This window comes from Triticum aestivum, chromosome 4B (genome assembly GCF_018294505.1).
Source record: "Triticum aestivum cultivar Chinese Spring chromosome 4B, IWGSC CS RefSeq v2.1, whole genome shotgun sequence".
Lineage (NCBI taxonomy): Eukaryota > Viridiplantae > Streptophyta > Magnoliopsida > Poales > Poaceae > Triticum > Triticum aestivum.
In genome coordinates this window covers 53358583-53379636 of record NC_057804.1, presented here as the reverse complement: position 1 = coordinate 53379636, position 21054 = coordinate 53358583, and positions in this window count along the sequence as shown.

Sequence of the window (21054 nt, the reverse complement as noted above, 5' to 3'; positions counted from 1 at the left end):
GCAAACAGAGTTTGTAAAAGTTTTTCTGTATCAATTTCAGTTTATCAACTGAATTGCTTGAGGACAAGCAAAGGTTTAAGCTTGGGGGAGTTGATACTTCTCCAACGTATCTACTTCTCCAAACACTTTTGCCCTTGTTTTGGACTCTAACTTGCATGATTTGAATGAAACTAACCCGGACTGACGCTGTTTTCAGCAGAACTGCCATGATGTTGTTTTATGTGTAGAAAATAAAAGTTCTCGGAATGACCTGCAAATCCACGGAGACACTTTTTGGAATTAATAAGAATTTCTGGGTGAAAGAAATACATCAGGGGGCCCAGGGCCTGTCCACAAGACAGGGGGGCGCCCCCCCCCCCCACGTAGGGCGTGCCCCCTATCTCGTGGGCCCTCTAGACCTCCACCGACCTCAACTCCAACTCTATATCTTCCGTCTCACGAAGAAAAAAATCAGAGAGAAAGTTTCATCACGTTTTACGATACGGAGCCGCCGCCAAGCCCTAATCTCTCTCGGGAGGGCTGATCTGAAGTCTGTTCGAGGCTCCGGAGAGGGGGATTCGACACCGTCGTCATCATCAACCATCCTCCATCACCAATTTCATGATGCTCACAGCTGTGCGTGAGTAATACCATCGTAGGCTTGCTGGACGGTGATGGGTTGGATGAGATTTACCATGTAATCAAGTTAGTTTTGTTAGGGTTTGATCCTTAGTATCCACTATGTTCTGAGATTGATGTTGCTATGACTTTGCTATGCTTAATGCTTGTCACTAGGGCCCGAGTGTCATGATTTCAGATCTGAACCTATTATGTTTTCATGAATATATGTGTGTTCTTGATCCTATCTTGCAAGTCTATAGTCACCTATTATGTGTTATGATCCGACAACCTCGAAGTGACAATAATCGGGATACTTCTCGGTGATGACCGTAGTTTTAGGAGTTCATGTATTCACCATGTGTTAATGCTTTGGTCCGGTTCTCTATTAAAAGGAGGCCTTAATATCCCTTAGTTTCCACTAGGACCCCGCTGCCACGGGAGGGTACGACAAAAGATGTCATGCAAGTTCTTTTCCATAAGCACGTATGACTATTTACGGAATACATGCCTACATTACATTGATGAATTGGAGCTAGTTCTGTGTCACCCTATGTTATAGCTATTACATGAGGAATCGCATCCGACATAATTATCCATCACTGATCCATTGCCTACGAGCTTTTCATATACTGTGCTTCGCTTATTTACTTTTCTGTTGATACTGTTACAATTACTACAAAACACCAAAAACATTTATATTTACTATTGCTACCGTTACCATTACTATCATACTACTTTGCTACTAAATACTTTGCTGCAGATACTAAGTTATCCAGGTGTGGTTGAATTGACAACTCAACTGCTAATACTCAAGAATATTCTTTGGCTCCCCTTGTGTTGAATCAATAAATTTGGGTGAATACTTTACCCTCAAAAGCTATTGCGATCCCCTACACTTGTGGGTTATCAGAGACCTTGAATGCCACATGGATCCTGCAATATGAAGGAGCAATTTGGGTCAGTCGACTCTTGTGAGCCGTTTGATGCAACATGGATGGCTAGAAGGGCTTCTTCCACCTCTCCTTCCATCTTCTTCCTTCGCTCCTTCGAACTTCTTTCACAAATCGACTGACCCAAATTATACTACTAGTACGAACGTAATAAGTACAGTAGGAACACAAAGATACGAGCAGTAGTACCAACTGCAAGAAGAACAGTAGTAAGACATAGTACTAGTACTACTGTACGTACTAAAGAGTTCAAATAAACAGAAAGAACATAAACATAGTTCTGCTGGGTCCTTAGCATAACACACCCTTGAAATAACTAAGCAACTAGTCCGCTTGACCCTGCAGTAGAACCAGCATGAGCGACGGCACTGCCACCTACTCGGAGTCCGAGTCCACGTCCTCGACTTTGTCCTCGTCCCTATTCCTCTTCCTCTTTACCGACGCTTCTTTGCTTGAACCGGACACTGGGCTCTGCTTCTTCATCCAACCCTTGTAGATATTTAAACAAAGGTAGGCATCCATTGCTGCGTACAGGATGTGATCTTCATCTAATGTCTTTGACTCCCATGCATGATGAAACTCGTGATGAGGTTTCTTCAGTTTAGCGTATGAAGGATCAATCATGAATGCTGCTAGGGTCAGCATTGAAGGTTGAGAGGAGGACACCAGGCTTGCCTTCTGGAGATCGAAGGGCTGGCCTACAATGAGACCTATCCGACGCAGGACATCCCTGTCATTCTTAAAGCCTATAGTAACGAATTTCACTCTGTTGTCCTTGAGGAAGTTCTTAAAATCCTGGCACTCAACGTCGGCGTGGCATATGTGCTAGACCAAGCAAACGTTATGTACGCAAACCTGGATCACGGCGGGCTTCTTCCTCTCTTTGTCCTTTAGATCCTTCTCTCATCCCAGGACTGTGGTGTACTCAACATCTAGCCCAGCGACCCACTCATCCATTCAACTGTTGAACATGCGTAGGAAACGAGCAAGGCATGCTTTCACCGTCGCGGATCAACGTGTGTAGATGACGATGAACTTATCACCGGTGATGGCTCTAACCTGGTACTCAGCAGCGACCATGGAGATTTGGGAGGCCATGGATTTTGGAGGAGGGTTAGGATAAGTTGAACTTTTGTACCCCGCAAAAAAAACTGGGATCGAACTAATATGAAAGGACGGGACGACTACGAGCAAACTATTGTAAGGTAGAAGACGGGGACGAGTAGGGCGTGCGAACGGCGTGGGGTTGCTGGCTTGCTCGGTGAATAAACGGCTGCAACCCCTCAAAGAGTTCTCGAGAACTATGTGGGACCCACTAGATGTCATGTCTACTAGACCCATATCGCAGGCCTGACGGTATAGCTTCTGCCTGTTCGCACACCATGCCGGCGCGTGGATGTAACTTCACTTAATTCCGTCAACCGTCGCGCCACCCACAACCTTCGCCTCCCTCGCGCGGTTGTGCCCTTTGAGACTTCAACCGGCTATAAATGAGCAATTCTTTTTGCCTACTCCGCGTGCATGATTCACCACACAGGGTGGTATGTTATTTACAAGAATACCATCTAATCTATTGTCAAAGCTATACTTAGCGATTAAGTGTGCCACCTTATTGGCTGAAGGGCTAATCTTTGACAATTGAAGATTGTTGATCAACTTCGAGATGCTCAACGCTTTCATCTTCAGGTCACGCATAGCAGACCTGTCATAGTCCCCCGATGCAAGAGACGCTACCACAAAAGCGCAATCAATCTCTAAAATTACAGGACTATGAAGATAAATACCTATGTAGAGACCGGCAGTGCAAGCCCTAAGCTTCGCTTCCTCCACGCTTTGACAGGCATCGATGAAATCTCACGACCTAATTTATACTAAGAATAACAATATCTCCAATACTGATTATAATGAGTATAAGAACTATGTTTTATAATGAGTGTAAAAATATTGATTTGACATTGTGAATGTTGATAGTACATTTTTCTATAAGTCTGGTGAAAGTTGAGGTACATTGACTTCAGACAGAACTTAAATGCACAATGCAGACTAGTTCCTCCATCCAGGTGCGTGCCATGTTCTATCTTGTCATCACAACAAGGTTAGATATTAGAGTACCACTAGCTCCCTTCTAGTTTAAAGGGCTCGATTCAAAATTTTCACCTACTCTTAGCAAGATGGTAGAGGCGGTGGAATAGTTTTTGAAGTCTGTAAAAGTACTCAACTAATGATGTCGTTCTTCACAAAAAAATGTGTTTACCAGTGCATGCATGAACACTAGTTACTCTAGCCCCCCTCTCTTCTTTAATTCTTTGTCACATAAGCATGTTTGCTATTCCCATGTGCATGATACCAGCTAAGATACCACCATTATGGCTAGCCTTAATCATCGCATGCAATAATTTAATGCACCTTGAAATATGAACTTGTGTGGGGCGTGTATGTTTTTAATGACTTGAGACTATACCTAGCCCGGCATGCAAGATGACTTATTATGCACCGTTCCCCATACCTACAGGAAGCTCGTTCGTCTCCAAATCTTTTCCTCTCCATGTGTGGAAACAATATGCCTGCCAAACTCTCCTTCTCCCTCCGGCGGTCCCACCACTCCACCCCGTGTGAAAAAATCTGCATGCATGACTCTCCTCCCCCCACGCTCGTCCAATTCGTTGTGACCAGCAATATTTCCACCCCTTCCCTCCCCCATAATTTACTCCAACAAATATGCCCACGTAGCTGTTACTTAACTGCAGGTGCATTGGGTCACTGACATATGGGCCCAACAGGGATCCGGGCCACATGTTAGTGACGCAACTGGACCTGTAGTTAAGTCAGTGTAGCTCAGTCCATATCTTACGTAGGTGTGCCATTGCTCGCTATAAATACTGCGCCTCCCACGACATCGCTATCTCCTCCCCATCACATTCACGTTCATCGCTATCTCCTCCCCCTCCCTCTCACGTCGACCACCATGGCATCGCCCCTCCCAAGCCCTAGGAGCTCCTCGCTGCACTGTGCGAACGGTCACCCGTCGCCATTCCGTTCCTCCCCGCCACTAGTCGAGGAGGACGCGTCGGTGTTCCGCTCCTCGCCGCTATGCGATGCGTCGCCGTTCTGTTCCTCGCCGCCACTAGTTGAGGAGGACGCGTCGGTGTTCTGCTCCTCACCGCGACACGATGCGTCGCTATTCCGTTCCTCGCCGCCACCAGTCGAGGAGGACGTGTCGGCGTTCCGCTCCTCGCCGCGACGCGTCGAGGTGGACACGTCGGCGTTCCCAATCTCGCCAGCACGCGCGTCGGAGGACGCGTCGGCTCCCTGCTACGAGGAGAACGCCGCGCCGCCCGCCGAGCCCCCCAGCCTTGAGGAGATTTGGAAAGAAATGGTTGTCGCCTTTTCAGAATTTTTTGAAACCAGAGCACGCCCAAATAGAGGCGGAGAAGAAGGCCGAGGAAGAGAGGCGCACCGCGGAACAAGCTGCCTGGGAGGCCTATGTCGTGTCCGAGAGAGTCAGGCAATTGGCTCTTTGGCAGAAGGCTCGTGCGAGGGCCGTGAGGGTGGCGGAGGACGCCCGTGCCGACGCCCTAAATGCAGTCGGGCCCAAGCGCTTCATCTACGCTTGGCGGTACGTGGACCGGGTGCACGCTTCCAACAAGGAGGAGTACCTGTTGGCGCCAGATCACCACCTCGTGAGTTGCGAGGCTGAGGAAGAGGTGTTGTGTCGGCGCGCTTGGAAACGGCCGCACACCAGGGCACTCGTGGCGCGCCGCAAGCGCTCCTGCGAGTGCCGTGGCTTTTAGGAGGAGTATAATTTTTGTTTCATAAGGCGATCTCATTAGTTTTGGGACGCAAATGATAAATCCCGAATGTTCAGGAATTTCTAGCGTCCTTAATTAAGTATGTAAAAGGGAAAGTTTGGAAACCTTGTGTATTCGTACGCATTTTGCAAGTACGTGAATATAGCACAAACTTTACTACTCCCTCCATCTAGGTGAATAAGTCATATTAGAAGGTGCATCACGACCTAGGTGCAAGCAGATTGGTGGAAAAGGAGAATATTTCTCTCTTCTAAACACAATATTTAATCACAGCAGTTAAGAGGATGCCTTATTAGCTACCCATGCATGCCCTCGTAATTCATAGCATGCAAAGCACTTTTATTTCTTGCCTAATAACTGCACAGACGTGCTGCATGCATTGGTCCTTGCCCGAGCAAAAAAAGGGAGGAAAGGGGTTTCCACGGGAGACAACAAGCTAGAGGTGGAAGTGCTCGCTGGCGAACAAGGCAGGGCGGGCATCGAGATGGAAAGTTAATGAACAACGCCTAAACATTTTGGGAAAATCTAATTTTCGTAAGGTGACTTACTCACCTAGACGGAGGGAGTATATACTATTGCTCTACACGTCTCTCTCGATATATGCTTGTAGACTGTGCTACTCCCTCTGTCCAGGTCAATAAGTCATCTTTGGTTGTGCACCGTGACGAAGAAGGAGGGAAGACTTATACACCTAGACGGAGGGAGTACTACTATTACTTATGTACGTGCAAATGCACGTTTTAACATTACGATGCGTTTTTTGTAAAAGTAGAAAAACAACACTAGTCAAGCTTGTGAAACGATTCAATGCAAAACAAATGCAAAAATGCTCGTTTGATTGTTTAGTTTTAGCTTCCTTCTCTATGGTTATTTCTCTATCGTACTTTGTACGGAGTATCTCACTGGTTGGAAAGGCATGCAAATTCCCAAACCGCTTCCTACACCCTGTATCGATTTTTTTGCCTAACAAGTTGTGCCATGCAATTGGAATTCCAACTTGAGTACTACTACTAGTAGGAGTACCAGGGGCCAGTTCTTTTAGGCTTCTAGATTAGTAATCCCATAACTACTACCTCCGTCCTGGTTTATTGGTCCCCATTGTAATCTGTGTCAAATTTTGATCATAAATTTAACTAATGAAATGTTAGTGCATGTCACATGAACTACTATGTTTATTTGCTAATTAATAGTATTGCATGCAATGAACTAACCACTGCATGTCGTGTTTGATATCTCAAGTCATTAAAAGCATGCACACTCTTTATCTCTTATTGGTTGATATGTCTAGAAACAAGAAACGAGGTAGAAGTTAATGCACCGCGCCTAAGTGTTTTGGGATTATTTGGTTTTCGTAAGACTAGCCACAATGGAGAGTAACATACAGTAGTAACATATACATATCCCTAGACTATGTTACTACCTCAATAGTGGGTAGTAACATAAGTGTGGTAACATGCAAAGCTTCATTTATTAGGTTATAGACTCATATTGCATTGGGACATATGATGTTACAGTAACTAGCTAAGTTACTAGTACTACATCTCTCCTCATTAACTCACTTTCACATAAGCAAATGTGATGAGTTGGACTCGATGTTACTACCGAAGTTACTCCCACTATGGCTAGTCTAAGATGATTTACACACCTAGACGGAGGGAGTAACATTTTATGAGTTAAATCTTTGGTCAAAATTTAGCACAAATTACAATGCTGAGGAATAAACCAGGACGGAGTTGTAGTTTAGAAGCCCAAATAAATGAGCGAGGCGCCTTATTGTTACTCTCCACTGTGAGTAGTCTTATGGGAAAAGCTGGGGAAGCCGCTAAAAGAACTGGCCCTAGGAGTAATAGCTAGGGATCGTGTGTGCGAGATGAACCGGAGAAAGTAAATGCAGAGAGATGAAATGCAAAAAATACGGAGGGATGTGATGGTTTGCTTGTCCGTTTATTTTACCAGGCCACTTATTACTGGGAGTGGTTGGTTTTTGTGATATGACGGCTTTACTGTCGCGCCATGAGCGGGGTGAGAGGTGAGACTCCCATGCAGCGCCGCCCTCTACACTTTTACTACATCGGTCGTGGTTTATTAGTCCCCCATTGAATTTGACTGAAGATTTAACTGACAAAATGCTAGTGCATGTCAACAAAAACTATATCGTTGGATTCGTATTTGAACATAGTTTTGAATGATATAATTTTAGGTGACATGCATCAGCATTTATCGTACTATATATAATGTTAGTTCAATTTTTGGTCGTACTAATCTATAGTAGTAAGGTGCCCGTGCGTTGCACCGAAGAGTGAAATGCATTGATTAGGGAGTTGTTTATTTTGACAAAGGATGTGGGGGTCATTTCATGTGTAACGGGTATCGACAGGTTTCTACGGATATTATTTCATCTCTAGAGCTGACAAACATCTGGGTGAAATAGATAAAAAGGTATCTTTTGCAAACAAAAGCGTTCAACTGTTCAACCTGCATCCAAAACTTGTGAAGAAATAACACTTATTGTGCTTTGCAAGAAATGATCTTTAAGAATTAGTTTTTGAGTATCGATTGTTATACATGTTGGCTACAGATGACATGGCACTTTCTTATAGTCAACAGTTGGCTATACTATTAAGTAATATTAACCATGCCCTTATACACCTAGACGGAGGGATTAAATCAGGATGACTTGCAAGGGGGCAGAGGAGATGTAAGAAATGGTTCATCGTAAGTCTTTCACCAGTACTGTAGTAAAAATTCATACATGGAAGATTCTAGACTAAACCATAAACGGATACACTTTTATTCATGCGCGATACTCCAATAGAGCAAGATCCTGCATGGAAGTCTCCACATGCTTAGAAAGCGGATTACATTGAGCGAAGACTAATGATCAACATTTAACTTGATAATGCGTATGTCCAGGTGAACCTCCTTGGAGTCCCCGTGCACCGCGTCGGCGGGTAAAGGATGCCATGGGTTTTCCAAGTCCACATTGGCGGGATAGTCCCAGCTCCCCAGAGTCCAAGTCCGTTCGATGAGGCCGGTGTCGCCGCCCACGCGACCCGGAGGGGTAGTAACACTGACCACGCACCCGTACATCAGCCTCGTGTCAGTGTCAGCGTCAGCGGCGTCGCCCCTGACGCACATTACAGAGACGGGGCGGCGGCCTGCGTGGGCCTCGCCGGTGCCCACGATCAAGAGGAAGACGCTGCCGTCCTCCTCCGAGACTAGCAGGCGGCGGTGATCCTCCAGCGACTCCGGCATGGTGAACGGGTAGCACGTCTCGTACTTGATGTTCTCCGCCAAGGGCCAGCAGTGACCGCTGCACGCATCCGTGAGGTGATGCACCATGTCCGCCGGCGAGCCACAAAACGGCATCGGGCACTCATAGCAGTGGACGAAGGGCTCCTTGGAGGCATCGACCAGGCCGTCCATGAAACGGGAGTGGCTGTAGGGGACGTTGCGCCAGTTGAATATATGAGCAAGTTACTACGAGATTTAATCCGAATAAGCACAAAATAAATCATGACGGCTATAACAGAGATGAAACTAATCATGTGGACTAGCATAGTAGTAGGATACAGAGTAGAAACATGAATTCTACCACGATTTCGAACAGGAAGGACAGAAACACATACGGTGCAACGGGAGCAGCACCGTTGGCGTTGAGGTTGTCGCCCATGTCGTTGAGGAAGAGGTTGCCGAGGTCGGGGAAGAAGTCGTCGTCGGTGAAGTCGTGGCTGCCAGCAGTCGCGAGAGTGCGCTCCCCAAATTTCAACAGCGCCCGCCGAATGTAGCGCAGGAGGGAGTGGCTGTAGGGGACGTTGCGGCCGCCGAATGGAGCGCAGGAGTAGTACACGAAGCAGTAGATGGTGTCCTTACTAGTACTCCCTAGTCTCTATCTATCTATCTATATCTACTCTTATAGAAAACCGAGTTGGTGATGATGGTATGCCTGCCATCTTGTAATATAGACCGTCCGATCTATATCTGACGGATAGAAAGCCAACTATGACAATTTTACAAAAGATACCCGCACCTCTCTCCACATTTACAGATAAGGCCTTGCCTCGTTCATCCTTATCTCCCACAACCTCGTGCTCCTCCCTATGTCTCTATCTCTACTACTCTTCTTTGTTTTTTATAACAAATCGAATAGTGCTGCGCCGTCCGCTGCACGCCCGGCTGAACACGCCTCCTCGCCTCCATCATCACCAACTGAGTCTTTTATAGGAGTAGGAGTAGAGAAAAAACCGAGTTGGTGATGATGGTGTGCCGTGCAATGCACGGGCATCTTGCTATTTTTTTGCATATAAGTCCAAACACCACGTAGACACGGTCTTTGAGCACGGTTCGTAGTCGTTCCACGCTCGGGCATTGAAGTTTGTAACTATTTTAGATTAGAATATACTACTCCTCCGGTGCTAGTAGTAGAGCAGAGTCCTACTCTACTACTCTACTCAAGCAAGTTAGGGCATAATACTATAGTAGGTACTGTAGGGAGTACCAGTACTGTGATCACTCAAGCAAGTTGTCTGGCATCGACATGACCCTATGCTGTTGGTATGTGTCTCGTAAGTCAAGCGGCATGCTGTAGTCATCATCACCTGTCCACTTCCCGCAGCACATATTCGCTTCTCCATCTTTGTCCGCACATAATCTCGTCCAATCTTCCATCCCCGCTGAGGCGCCTCCCCCCCCCTCGTCCGAAACCCAAGCACTAACAATGGCAGAACCGAGCAGCGTCCGCCGAAAGAGTGGCTGGAATTTGCTCCCCACAGAGGTAATCAAGCTCATTGTTTCGCGTGTGGACAATCTCAGTACCATGCCGCTCGCCGCGTGCTCGTCGGGGCTGTACCGTTTACTCAAAGCCCTCAGGCCGGAGCTTTTTAAGCCAGCTCCTTGCTTGCTGATGCCGCCTGATCTTCAGAAACGGCATGTCACGCAGCATAACGATCGTAGGGTGGCGAGCATCAACCCCCTTGACTGCGATCCGATCCCCGTCAGCCTCAACTACATTAACGGTATGTACTGGGTCGGCATGAACACGTCTTGGATGGTGCTCGTCGACGGTCGCGGCAGCTGGATGCTCGTGGAGGTCTACACCCGGCGATTGATCCCCCTTCCTTCGATTAACACTGCACTGCTTTGGCACCGCGGCCCAGAATACTCGGAATCTTACAGTAGCCAACATGATACCAAGTTTGATTTGCTCAAGGTTGTAATCTGCCAAGTGCCCACAAGATCTGTGAATTATAAAGACTTCAGGCTAATTGCGTTCTTCAACCGCGGTCTCGCCTATCTGACAGGTCACTGCGGTAAGTGGATAAATCTGCACGTCCATCGCAGGATCATACATCCTCCATGGTTCTCTGATGCCATTGAACACAAGGGCTTCATTTACGCTGTCGACTCCTTCTATGGCTGGACGTATTGCTGGCCTACTCCAGTCATCGCTACAAACGGCTGTTACAGCAGTATGTTACTTTCCTATGATATCATGATGGCTTGCTTATATTACTGTCAACATTTACTGAAAAAATATTCATGCTCATAACATGCTGTTCTTAAGATTGACTAAATCAAGAGCCCTTTTTTATTTGACTCCAACTTGATATGATGTTGTAGGCCGCCTGGTGTCCCTACCCTTCCTAATCCCAGAACCTTTCAAAGAAAAGCGGCATGGCAGTTGCAGGTGGTTCCTGGCTCGATCACACGACGGCGAAAGATTGATGATCGTTCGCACGTACCGGACGTGTTGTTTCGCGGAATACAATCACAGTCACTGCAAGGTCTTTGAGCAGGATCCCAGCTTCTCTGGGCCTTCAGGAATTTTTGACTGGAGGCTGGTAAGTAGCCTTGGTACACGCTCTCTGTTTGTCGGACTGAATTATCCGATTAACCAGGAGATAACCGACGGCAAGGATCATGATGGCAGCGCGGTTTCGTTCATCAGGCAAAACTGTGTGTACACAGCGTACCATGCGTCTCTGCATGCACCATACCCTGATATGTGCCGCCATGCTCTGCAGCCCAAAGTAGGAGAGAGGGTCGCAAGTATCAGACTTCGACCTGCTGGCTGGAGTTTCCCCCATCAGGCACCCATCTGGTTCAAGCCGTCAGCCAATCTCCACAGCTTAATAAATAGTAACGTCTAACTGAGCCAGTTAGTTAGATGCGTACACTTGGTGTAGTAGGATCTTTATTTAGTTTGATGCATACACTTGTTCTTTTTTGGTAGCCCTTTTGTAATGATGGCTGATGTTTGGTTTGGAAGAGAGAGCTGCGTCTTCACTCTTCTGGCCTGCTTACTGCTTCTGTTGCACCCCCAGCCCTGGTTGCTGCTGCTGCTGTTTTCAATGTACAATCAGTAGTATATTTCGTCTGTTGGTTGAATAAATGTGTTGTTAGAATGACAAACACAATGTTTTGGAAGTTGTTGCACGGTTCGATCCTTTAGTGCCCCGTACCGTACGTAGCTCATACTATTTTTCGTACGGAACACATTTTCCACTTGTTGATAACATGCAGCCCACTGATGAAGGCCCAATAGAGAAGCCCATAATTAACTGGAAGGGAGGCTCTCACATGAATCCGGCCCAGGTACATGCTCATGGTCCCCTAAACATAAATAAGTAAATAAATAAATAAAGCTAAATGCTCATGCACTAGTTCTTTGGGAAAATAGATAGCCCAGTATTTCTTTTTGAAGAATACCCAAGCTAGGCCTATTTGTTTTCTCCGAATTACTGGGCTGCAAATATTTCAAGACGAGGAGGGATGCATTTCGGCCTGGCCGAAGAGTATGGTCAATGTCTGTTAAAAGTAATATCAAAAGGGGTTGAAAATTCCAAAAAAATTATAGCAAATGGGATATTAGTTTCTTTTTTTGTTTTTGTTCTTCACTGATATCTTATACGTATTTCATTGGATTTAACATGACATAGTACTAATTTATTTTTAAATTTGTTTTAGTATGGCTATTAATTTTTGGATTAAGAATATTTCGTTCCCCAGCAAAAATTTGCGAATTTTCAAAATTTCCCACATATTTAGTTAATTTTTGACCCTGGTACTGACCAGAAAATGGCCAGCAATTCTAAAAATGGAAAACGGGCTGCAATAAATTCCATATGAATTAGAAAATGAGTAAAAATTATAAAAATAATAGCAAATGGGTTGTACACGCCACAGATTTCGAGGCTGACTTGTTTACGCAAGGCTTTGTTAGTGAACACACGATTCTAGCAGCAGTGACTGTTGGATGTCCATCCAACGGCCGACGTGCTTCTTCAATCTCTCATCTTCCTGCTCCAGCCGCCTAAACTAGCGCCGGCGGGACTGCCTGCTCCCTCCTCTTGTGACCTGCTGTGATGCCGCGTAGGCTTCCTCGGCCCACCCTACTCCCTCCGCTGGCCTGGCCGCATGCAATCAACTGCCTCCTTATTACGCGAAAAAAATGATTCCTCCCACTGACATCTGGGGCACACCGGTTGGGAGGCTGACCTGTGGGCCTACTAAGTTGACGCGTACGCAGGGCTTTTCAACTTAGTCAACATACGATTCTAGCAGCAGTAACCGTTGGATTTGAATCAAACGGTCGTGCTGCTTCTTCAATCGCTGCTCTTCTTGCACCAGCCGCCCAAACCAGCGCCGGGGAGACCGCCTGCTCCTGCCTCCAGTGGTCGGCTGTGCTGCCGTTGAGGCCTCATCGCCCCCTACTACTCCCACTGCTAGCCAGGCCCTGCGGCGACGGCAGCCTCACACCGTAGCCGAACCAGTGAACCCTCGTACTCCTCTCCGTGTGGGCATCCACTGCTGTGTCTTCCCCGGCTCCGCGTCCTCCCCTTCCTAGGCCTCACCGTCGTCCACCGCCTTGGTGCTCTTGGCATGGCGTGGTCAATGTGGTCAACAACATTCCATCGAAAGAGTACTGTACGTGGAGAGGCTGATAGCTGGGTCCACGGACACAACCCAGTTTTTTTGTGATTTGCCAAGTAAGTCGCTTTGTTCGGCCTATTGGTCTGCAAATCTTTCAAGACGAGGAGAGCTTTCATTCGGCTGGCCGAGAAAATGGCCCATCAGTAATGAGAAATGGGTTGTACATTTTTAAAACACATCAAACCGACAATTAGTTTCAAATATCTTTTTTTCATTTCGAGATTCTAAATTACATTAATTTTTATGCCTGGAGAATTTGTTGGGTTTTATATTGATATACATTTATTTTTAAAATCAGTTTGAATGTGAGTCAAAATTTCGGAATTAAAAATAGTTCGGACCGCACCAGAATATGCAAATTTCGTATAATTGTTTAACCGTGGCCACAATATGGGCTGTAATGCTAACAAAAAGAATATGGGCTTCAAAAAAAACCTTAAGAATTAGCAAATGGGCTGTAAATTATTAGAAATAATTGCATATGGGCTGTATGCTGTTTTCCACAGATTTGAGGCTTTCCTAAAAAGAAGGTTGACGCACAAGCAGTGATTGTTGGATGTCCATCCAACGGCCGTCGTGCTTCTTCAATCTCTGCTCTTCCTGCTCCAGCCGCTCAAACAAGCGCCGGCAGGACTGCCTGCTCCCTCCCCCCTGTGGCCGGCTGTGCTGCCGCGCAGGACTCACCGCCCCCACCGTACTCCCATCGCTGTTATTCTCCGGCGATGGCAGACGAACCAGTAAACCCTCGTACAGTCGTACTCCCCTCCGTGTGGGAAACAACTGCCGAGTCTTCCCTGCCTCCGTCTTGTTCCCTTCCTAGGCCTCGCCATCGTCCACCGCCCTGGTGCTCTCGGCGCGGTCTGGTCAACATGGTCAACGACTGACATGCATCTGAAGTGGACTGTACGTGGAGAGGCCGACAGCTGGGTCCACGGCCACGCGCAAGGAAATGCCTCCTTATTACGCGCAAAATAATGATTCCTCCACCTGACATCAGGGACCCACCGAAAGGGCCTCTGTATTTCGTGAAAAAAACATTACTGTCGCTGACAGCTCGGACCCACCAGCTATATCTTCGCACGCAAGGAAGTGCCTCCTTATTACGCACAAAAAATGAATACTCCCCCTGTTAGCTGGGACCCAGTATAGTGGCAGGTTCACTTGTGGGCCTACTAAGTTGACGGGGACGGATGGCTTTGTCAACTTAGTCAATATGCACGATTCTAGCTCCAGTAACCGTACGATGTCCATCCAATGGCCGTAGTGCTTCTTCAACCTCTGGTCTTCTTGCTCCAGCCGCCCAAACCAGCGCCGGTCATGCCTCGTGCTCCTGCCTCCGGTGGCCGGCTGCGATGCGGCGGAGGCCTCACCGCCCCCTACTACTTCCACCGCTGGCCAGGCCATCCCTCTACTCACCCACACCCCCTGTTAACTGTTATTCTGCGGCGACGGCAGCCTCACACCGCAGCGAACCAGTGAACCCTCGTACTCCTCTACATGTGGGCATACACTGCCGCGTCTTCCCCGGCTCCTTGTCGTCCCCTTCCTAGGCCTCGCCGTCGTCCACCGCCCTGGTGCTCTCGGCGCGGCGTGGTCAACGTGGTCAAGGAACGCCTTCCATCGGACGTGGACTGTACGTGGAGAGGCTGACAGCTGGGTCCACGGCGGCCGCAAGGAAGTGCCTCCTTATTACACGCAAAATAATTATTCCTCCACCTGACAGTGGGGACCCACCGGACGGGCCATCGTATTTCTCGAAAAAACGTTTCCCCCCTGACTGCTGGGACCCACCAGCTACACCTTCGCACGCAAGGAATTGCGTCTGGGCAAAAAAAACAAAACGATTCGCCCCCTGACAGCTGGGACCCACCAGCTACATCTTCGCACGCAAGGAAGTGCCTGACAGTCGGGACCCACTTGGTCGAAGCGTACGTAGCATTGTCATTCTGGTCGCGAACGTGTACGTACATACTGGTGGATGTAGAGGCGCGCATGTGTCATAGTAGAGGTGCGCTCATGTCATAGTAGAGGCGCGCATCTAGCATGTACACGTATGTACAACGGCCAGTGCGCAAGAAAGAAAATACGGCCACGTATGTGTACATATGGGTGTGGTCTCGAACGCCTACTCGCGCATATATACGTACGGCCAGGGCTCATGTACATTGGCTGGGTCGGAATGGAGAAACAGCGCCGTCGTCGTGTTCATGGGGAGCCAACCGGCTAGGTCGGAATGGAATGCGTCGTCGTGTTCATCGAGAGGGCTTGGACGGAACAGGCGATGGAAACGAGGCATGGCATACCGCGGAACGGAGGAAACGGCCTTGTATTTGACAGGCCACGTTCGAAACGGGATCCTGTTCATCGGGAGGGGTCTGGCGTACCGCAAAACAGAGAAAACGGACCTCCTACGGTCGAAACGGGGGTCCTGTTGATCGGGAGGGGTGTGGCGTACCGCAAAACGGACGAAACGGACCTCCTACAGTCGAAATGGGGGTCCTGTTAATCCGGAGGGGTGTGGCGTACCGCAAAACGGACGAAACGGACTTGTGTTGGAGCGCTACGGTCGAAACGGGGGTCCTATTAATCGGGAGGGGTGTGGCGTACCGCAAAATGGGACTCCACAGGATACTGTTCATCTCCACCGTCGACCTCCTCCAGCCTCCGCGGGCAACTATTCATCCACCGTCGACCTCCTCCAGCCTCCACCTGCGACTGTTCATCCACGGGCTCCTGTTCATCCAGCCTCCACCGCGCGCTACTCCACCGGCTACTGTTCAATCACCCCTCTCCACGGGCTCCTGATCAACCACCCCTCCATGGGCTACTGTTCATCCACTCCTCCACCTGCTATTGTTCATCCAGCCCACCACGGGGTCGTCCTGTTCATCCAGCCCTCCACACCACGGGGTCCTGTTCATCCACAGGCAACGCCACGGGTCATGTTCATCCACTCCCACCGCTCACTGTTCATCCAAACCCCCTGCAATGCTCACTGTTCATCCAGAGAGGCAGCATCAATCGGCTTCAGTTAGTAGCAGTAGCGAAGGAATCGATCGCTCGGGTTCAGTTAACAGCCATCGATCGATCGCTCGGGTTCAGTAACACATAGCCTGCAGTGCAATCCCTTGGGTTTAGTTAGAGCCCAACACCTCGCTCGGGTTCAGTTAGAGCCAACGCCTCGGACACACGCGCGTACGTGTATGAGAGAAACGCGCATCGCTCAGCCCCCGACCACCCACCGTAACCGGGAACTCCCCGAACAAAAAATCATGGTTTTTTCCGTCATGGACGGCCCAAAGAATGTCATGCAGCTGCGTCTCCGGCCCGCCCAGGACAAAAAGCCCATTTTCTGTCATGATTTTTTGTCATAGAAGTAGGAGCCAACCACATCTATGATGAGACCGGGTTTTGTCACAATTATCGTCATAGAAGTGTCATATGTATGACAGGAAAAAAATTCGTTCGGCCCAAAATGTCAGGGATGTGTCTTTTTTTTGTAGTGTCACCAGGTCCTCGATGCCTTCATCTAGCGTCAGGGGCCCTGGGCGGACAGCCCCCTCCGCAGGGGTCCTCGACCTCTCCTCTCATCTAGCCTACAGGTTCACCTGACGATGATCCAGGGGCCGGTTTGGACGACCGCCATCTTACCTCGCGAATCGCTTGCGTGTTGAAGGGAGGTCCCGAGCATCATGTCTCGGGAGCTCCTACTGGCTCTCCAGCCCTCACCCCCTGGCCTTGACCACGACACCCCGACCTGGCATACCAGCGGCAGCTGAGCATGCTCGAGGGCCGGGACCCGAGGATGTAGAGCACCTGGGCAAGCGAGTCGAGAGAGCGGTCGGTGCGGGCCGTGCCTAATGATACCACCACAGATGCAAGAGCAGGCACCCTCCTCCCGACGGATCAGGGCCACCAAAAGATAAGTCACATTCACTGTGGCACCGGTCTCGCTCCCTGCACGCCCCAGCCTTGCAGCCCCACTCTGGCGGCTTCGCTACCCTTTTCGATTCTCTAGGCGGCTGCTTGCATGACAAGGGGGACCTCGTGAGCATCGCGTCTCATGAGCTCTCACCGGACCTCGGGCCGCTCACCTCCTAGCCTTGACCATGGCATCGCGACCTGGCATACTAGCGACGGCTGAAGCCTGCCTGGGGACTCGGTCCCGTCGGCGTAGAGCGTCGCGCTATCTAGGAAAGAGAAAAGGGAGAAATCGTGTCGGACTGGGATACACGAATTCATCACAGAAACAAAGAAAGCAACACTAGTATTAAATATACTCCGATCCTTACAACCCCACGGGGGCTGATTTTAATTCCGTGCAGGGAAAGCAAAAGAAGGAAGGATACTACTAAGCCGTTGAGCGTCACCGACGATGCCGGGCGGCAGCCGCTGCTGCGCTCCGACCACGACGGGAGCTTGGCGGCACATAGCTATCATCGCTAGACTCCAAAGACTCACTGGGCTCAGGAGAGTCACTGGATTCCCAGGAGTCGTCGCTGCTGCTAGAAGAGGCGCCAAAGGGGACATAAGCACGCCCAGCACCCACGGCTGCACCCCGCGGGCTGCTTCCTCCGGGGCAGCACTCCAGCCGTTCGCCCTCCTCGTTGAAGACCTTGAAGAACAAGGTGGATGCGCCATCATGCTCGAACTGAATCGCAAGGGATCCCTCTACGCGGCAAGCCCGGGTGACCTCACCACCTCCGCGGGTCATGAAGACATCTCCGGGGGGCACCACCTTGACCTCATCTCCGGGGGCCAAGCTGCAGCATCCGGCGTGCTGCAGCCACAGCTCAAGCACCCCCCTCGGAGGCAGCTCGCCGGCGAAGAACCTCGGGAGAGGATCCAGGAATAGGGAGGCATCGCCGTCCACACCACAAACTCGCGCGAGCTGCCTTCGGCGTGAGTCCATGGCGCGCACGGCAAGGCAATGGCGGCCCGTCCTCCATCATTGGGGGCCGCTCGTCGATGCACAACTTCATCCCGGGCGCGGGTGTACACGGGGAGGGGGAAGCCAGGCGGAGGCCTCGATTGCCAAGGCCTTGTCACCTCTCTCCCCATGCTGGCATCATGAGGGGGGCGGAGTCGCTTCTTCGGCGGGAGAGGATCAGGCCCCTCCCTAGGGGTCTTCCCCTTTTCGGCCTCCAAGAACCTCCTGATCGGCACCATGGAAGCAATACGAAGAAGGAGAAGAAGCGGGTGGCAGGAAGACGAAGGAGAGATGAGCGGGAGCCTCTGCCCCTTTCCCCACATTTATAGCCAAGGAAGGCCAACCGCCAGCCTCCACGACCACGCGCCATGATGATCTTCTGCATGCCTCATCATTCCGTCAAGTCGAATAGTTGCCAAGGCAGCATGGGGAAGTGGAGACGCCCACGTCCCATCAATCTCCATGCGTCATCAAGGCCGCAGGCGGTTAGGGCCCACGATGCTCCTTACTTGCCCTTTGGCTTCGCCTAGAAGCCAAGTCCGAGCGCGCCTTGGGCCCGAGGGATACTGGCGGCGTTCTGGATATGGGGCTATCCAGACTTGCCTGCCTGCGGCCCACCACGTGGCTCCATCGACGGCCTAGTACGGCCCAACTTCGACATCAACAGCTCAAGACCCTCACGAGGGGCCAAGCCTCGCGAGGCCTACGACGCCAAGACCCCTGAGGGGATCGGCCTCTTCAGGCTGGCTCCCGAGGGGTGGAGAGTTCTATGCAAGGTGCACCTCATGAGGCTCAGCTGACGTGAGTCATGATGACCAAGGCCAGGCGGGCGCCAACGGGCGCAGAGTGCCAGTTTCCTCTTCTGTGCAAAGGAGGCGAGCCACAGACGCGGAGTCCCGAGGAATCAGCCAAAAGTTTTCATTCTGGTGCAACAAGACCAAGGCCACCAGGACGGCAGGACGGCGGTCATCACCGAGCCCACCGCAGCGTCACGACCGGGGGATTTTCGCAGGCGAAGACCATTTTTGTCAGGATAAGCTATACTACTTGTTCCCTTTCAAACCCAGCCGTTGTGGGATCCCTTCCCGCCAACATTTGGGAAGAGGACCAAGGCCACTATAAATAGGACTTAGCCACAACCATGGGGGAGGGACGGATCGAATCCATTCTCACCCGACCACCTCACCAGCTCTCTTGAGCTCAAGAACACCCCACCTCCGGAGGCCAGTTCATCCACTCTACTAGTTCATCCTCAGCCCTTCGAGGCAATCCACCAAAACATTGGAGTAGGGTATTACACTTCAAGGTGGCCCGAAATAGGATAAACTACTGCTGCTGTGTCTCTTTGTCTCTTTGAGCTCAACACGCTAGGCTTAGGAGGATCGCGAGTAGGAAGGCTGGGTAGGTTGAGATCTCCACACGCACCCCAAAGTTTGAACCTTTCAAGGGTTTGTGGAACCCGTAATCCGACACCGCCCGCCTGCCACCGCCTTCCCTCGGGCCGCCCGCCTTCTGTCGGGCATTAATGCAGCCGCGGCCCGCCCCGTGCCCTGCCGGCTACAAAACCCGAGGGGCGCCGGCCTCCTCCACTACACACTCGCACCGAGTCTCGGGTCTTAGCCTACGGGTATGGCCCTCCGGGTTTAAAATTTTACTCTACCGATTTTCTGCCCTCGAGTAAATGTATCGCCTGTACCGAATAGTGGTTGAAAGACCTTTCCCTCGTTTCACCTTATCTTTTCTGATACTGAATCCACACTCTCTGGCGTAGTTATTGTAGAATGTGTAAGTCTCCCATTATGATCCAAAGGTCATAGCCATAACCTTTCAATGTGTCTGTAGAGTCTGTTGCTGGATTTCAGCCTCCTCAGTGTCCATATCAGCTACATCGTCATGCTCATGGCCATCATCACCACTCCAACCATCCAAGTTGGCCTACGATATTACACATAAGCACATGTAAGTTGTCATTATTTACTTCTTAATATTGTATGACGTCTAAAAGTTTTGACTGAACCTGACTTATGTTATGGGCGAAAGATTTCTCAAAATAATTTTTCTCACTGTGGACATCAATATCCTCTTGCACATAGAAAACAATATGCACGTGTAAGTACCCATATGGTTGTTCATCAGACGAAATCGATGTACACATCACTTACGTTTTCACTACAAGCACCATCCTCATTCTTTTGAAAGTCCTGCTGAGGTAAATTATCATATGACGATCATGATCCATTGTCGCTACTATCATCATCTTTAGTACTTCGATCTTCATCCGTACGACCAACACTATCACGACCATACCACTCACTCGTCTGCAAGAGCGCATCTGTAAATCATGTTTCTTCCTCCATTGAATAACCTAACTACCAACACTGCATAATTTAAAATAAAAAATGATATGTCAATTCAAAATCAAACTAGATGTACTACGTTCATGCTAATGAATAGTTCATAACATCAAAATCATTGCAAATAATTATTTACAGCAACTAATTTGTGTTTGCTGCGAACTAGACGGTTTACATGGCAACCCTAGAGGTTGGCGGGTCTCGACGTCCAGCAGCAAGGCCGTGAGGTACACTCCGACCTGCTTTCTGACGTGCATGGAGGTAGATCACGCCGTTGCGGACGGCGACGGCGACCGGGGAGGCTAGATCACGGCCCAATTGCCGACGGTGACGACGTGCACGGAGGCCAGATCGCGTACGGCGACGACTCCAACGACGTCCACAAAGGCCAGATCTGGGGTGAAGACGGGAAGGAAGTTGAGGTGGTCCGACTTGGGTCATGTTCCATTGCAGCGGCGGCCATGACATATGGCGGGCAA